Here is a 4,257-nt window from a genome sequence, read left to right on the forward strand (position 1 = left end):
ATTTACATTGGTATTTTCATTTTCAATAGGACCAACAAAACTATGCATTGATTTACTTAACCCACACCTGTGCTCTAACCCCCTCCCAAACAACATCGAATCAAACTGACATTTTTCCATAGAGCTTTCTTGCCCCTGTTTGCATGAAAATACAATAAATGAATAGTCATCTGATAAAAATCATTTGAATATTCTTATTAGAATATAGAATCAAATAACACCTGGTAGAGAGACCCAATCTTGCGTGAAATAAATACCACGTCTTTGATCTTTTTCAATAAAATCATCGCCTAGTAAATCGACAAAGCCTAAAGTGATGTCTCTTTCCCCTTCAAGTTTACCTACTACAATACCAGCATGAATATGATCTCCACCAGACAGACATAATGCTTTAGCTAGTACTCAAACGAGCATACCATGATTTTTTTGTCTATCAATAACTGCATTCATTGCAGGGTGGATGTGAAGAAGTAGACCCTTATCTCGGCAATAATGAGCCAAGCTAGCATTTGCAATGAATCCCCTTGTTAATTAATCATGCATTATAATAGGAACTCCCAATTCTATGGCAAATACAGTCCTTTTAATCATTTATTTGCATGTACCTACAGTAGCATTGAAGTTATGCCCTTTGATTTCACCAGTTTCAGCCTGTGCTTTATAAATGGCTTCGGCACAAAATAAGAAATGATCTCTCCAATGCATAAATGGTTGGGAATTCAAGTTCTCATCATCTTTGGTAAAATCAAGTCCACTACGAAGACATTCATAAACTGCTCTACCGTAATTCTTAGCAGATAACCCCAATTTAGGTTTAATAGTACATCCCAATAGGGGGCGGCCATACTTGTTCAATTTATCTCTTTAAACCTGGATGCCATAAGGCGGTCCTTGGAAAGTTTTAGTATAAGAAGGAGGGATTTGCAAATCTTCCAAATGTAGAGCGCGTAGGGCCTTGAACCTAAAAACATTACCCACAATGGAAGTAAACATGTTAGTAATAGAACCTTCTTCAAAAAGGTCTAAAGGGTAAGCTACACAAGCAATATATTGATTTTCTTCTCCAGCAACAGGCTCAAGGCCGTAGCATCAACCTTTGTCACGATCAAGACTGGTAAGCCTGTCAGTCCATACAGTTGACCATGTACCAGTAGAAAATTCAGTAGCTACCGCAGCCCCTGCTTCCTCACGTGGAACTCCAGGTTAAGGAGTTACTCAAAATGCTACCAAGATATCCGTACCTTTGGTTTCATAGTCAGGAGTGTAATAAGTTAATTTATAATCTTTAACACTTGCTTTGAATCCAACACTTGCTTTAGTCTTTGTTTGTGGTGACATAACTCCTTCCTTACAACTCATGAATTAAGAATTCTCGTAATACCAAGGTCTATTCGACATGAATTAGGAGTTATTGAAACTTTTCATAGGAATCTTTCACAAAATTATCAACTAATCAGAACGGTTCATTTATTTAATTCACCAAATACATCATTCTTGTATACTCTTTCATATGTATGGCATAACCCGCTATTTGTTTTTCAAAGTTTCTAATCTCTTACCTTTTTTTAAATCGAAATATCTAAGAAATTCGCTCTTGACAGTAATATATGTTGTATATGTAAATCCTAGACGTAAAAATATCCAGAATCCGTTCATGAATAGAAAGAAAGGGTATAGGTATAAAAGAAAAATAATATTAATATAATAACTAATATAAAATAATATAGTAAATAATAGGCTAGGCGTAAAATAATATGCTGAAATAGGAAATAGGACATGAAATAAGGGCCAATGAGATAGAAAAGAGGAATCATAAATAGAATAGAGTTTGGGCTCAAATTCCATAGATAATATGGTTCATATTGTCTATATTGATAGGCAAATGAAAGACTTTCTAAAGATTTTTATTCATATACTTGATATTTTGAAAATGGATTTTGGTTGAACTTGAAAATTCACTCGTTGAAATTGAATAAGTAAACAATTGGATTGCATTCGGTTGGACGGCCCCAACAAAGTCGAGTGGTAGCGCCCATTTTTGATTTCTTATTGACATATTGAATTAACTGATTAACTTAACTTACTATTGAACATTTATTTTTTATTTCAATAATTTTTGCAAAAACTTTCGATGTCTTTTTATTTTATTATGAGAATCAATCTACTACTTCTAGTCCTGGGGTTCCCGTGCTTTAAAAAAACAACTTGGGGCGTATTGCTAAAATCATTGGGCCAGTATTGGATGTAGCTTTTCTATCGGGCAAGATGCCTAATATTTACAATGCTCTAGTAGTTAAAGGCCAAGATATTGTTGGTCAAAAAATTAATGTGACTTGTGAAGTATAGTAATTATTAGGAAATATTCGAGTTAGAGCGATAGCTATGAGTGCTATAGACGGTCTAACGAGAGGAATGGAAGTGATTGACACAAGAGCTTCTTTAAGTGTTCGAGTCGGTCGAGCGATGCTAGGATGAATTTCCAATGTGCTTGGAGAGCCCGTTGATAATTTAGGTCCTGTAGATACTCGCAAAACATCTCCTATTCATAGATCTGTGCCTGCCTTTATACCGTTAGATACAAGATTATCAATTTTTAAAACAGGAATTAAAGTAGTAGATGTTTTAGCCCCTTATCGCCGTGGAGGAAAAATAGGACTATTCGAGGGAGCGGGAGTGGGCAAAACAGTACTCATTATGGAATGCCAAAGGTCATGGGGGCATATCTGTATTTGGCAGAGTAGGTGAATGTACTCGTGAAGGCAATGATCTTTACATAGAAATGAAAGAATCTAAAGTAATTAATGAAAAAAATATTTTATAATCAAAAGTAGTTCTAGTCTACGACCAGATGAATGAACCGCTGGGAGCTCATATGAGAGTGGTTTAATTGCCCTAACTATGGCAGAATATTTTTGAGATGTTAATGAACAAGACGTACTTCTATTTATTGACAATATCTTTCATTTTGTCCAAGCGGGATCCGAAGTATCAGCTTTGTTGGGTATAATGCTCTCCGCTGTGGGATATCAACCTACTCTTAGTACCAAAATGGGTTCTTTACAAGAAAGAATTACTTCTACCAAAGAGGGTCCATAACTTCTATTTAAGCAGTTTATGTACCCATGGACGATTTGACCGATCTCGCTCTGGCCACAACATTTGTACATTTAGATGCTACTACTGTACTATTAAAAGGATTGGTTGCCAAAGGTATCTATCCAGTAGTAGATCCTTTAGATTCAACGTCAACTATGCTCCAACCTCGGATTGCTGGTGACGAACATTACGAAATAGCGCAAAGAGTTAAACAAACTTTACAATCTTACAAAGAACTTCAGGACATTATAGCTATCCTTGGGTTGGATAAATCATCCGAAGACAATCGCTTAACCGTAGCAAGAGCACGAAAAATTGAGCGTTTCCTATCACAACCCTTTTTCATAGCAGAAGTATTTACCGATTCACTAGGTAAATATGTTGGTCTAGCAGAAACAATTAGAAGATTTAAATTGATCCTTTCTGGCCAATTAGATGGTCTCCCTGAAGAAGCTTTTTATTTGGAAGGTAACATCGATGAAGCTACTGCGAAGGCTATGAACTTAGAAGTAGAGAGCAAATTAAAGAAATGACCTTAAATCTTTATGTATTGACCCTGAAATGAATTGCTTGGGATTCGAAAGTGAAAGAAATATTTTATCTATTAATAGTGGACAAATCGGTGTATTACCAAACCACGCACTTATTGCCACAGCTGTAGATATTGGTATTTTGAGAATATGCCTTAACAAACAATGGTTAACGATGGCTCTGACGGGTGGTTTTACTAGAATAAGCAATAATGAGATCACAGTTTTAGTAAATGATGAGGAGAAGGGTAGTGACATTGATCCACAAGAAGTCAACAAACTCTTGAAATAACGAAAGCTAACTTGCGTAAATCTGAATAAGTTCTGCCTACTATTGGATTTGAACCAATGACTCCCGTTGTATGAAAGCAATACTCTAACCACTAAGTTAAGTAGGTCATTCATCATCACAAAGAGAAACAAGTGTGACCTATCACATAGATAGATTATAAATGGAATATTGTGTATAAGCAATACCAATCAAACAAATCAAAGAGATATGATGTTGGATCATGTAATATTCATCTTGACAAAAAATTTGATATGAACGTAGGACGACCTTGGCCTAAACCCATATTATATTAGCCCAGATCTAATTATGTTCAAGTTATAATGGTCACCTTGACCCCTA

The 4,257-nt window shown here is 35.6% G+C and overlaps 2 pseudogenes; one reads left to right on the forward strand and one right to left on the reverse strand.

Annotated features, from left to right (window-relative positions):
- Positions 1 to 210: 210 nt before the first annotated feature.
- On the reverse strand, positions 211 to 1,359 carry LOC125419875 (ribulose bisphosphate carboxylase large chain-like; annotated as a pseudogene).
- A 798-nt stretch (positions 1,360 to 2,157) lies between these two features.
- LOC125419876 (ATP synthase subunit beta, chloroplastic-like) lies at positions 2,158 to 3,629 on the forward strand (annotated as a pseudogene).
- Positions 3,630 to 4,257: the final 628 nt, after the last annotated feature.

This window comes from Ziziphus jujuba, chromosome 10, assembly GCF_031755915.1.
Source record: "Ziziphus jujuba cultivar Dongzao chromosome 10, ASM3175591v1".
In the NCBI taxonomy this organism is placed as follows: domain Eukaryota; kingdom Viridiplantae; phylum Streptophyta; class Magnoliopsida; order Rosales; family Rhamnaceae; genus Ziziphus; species Ziziphus jujuba.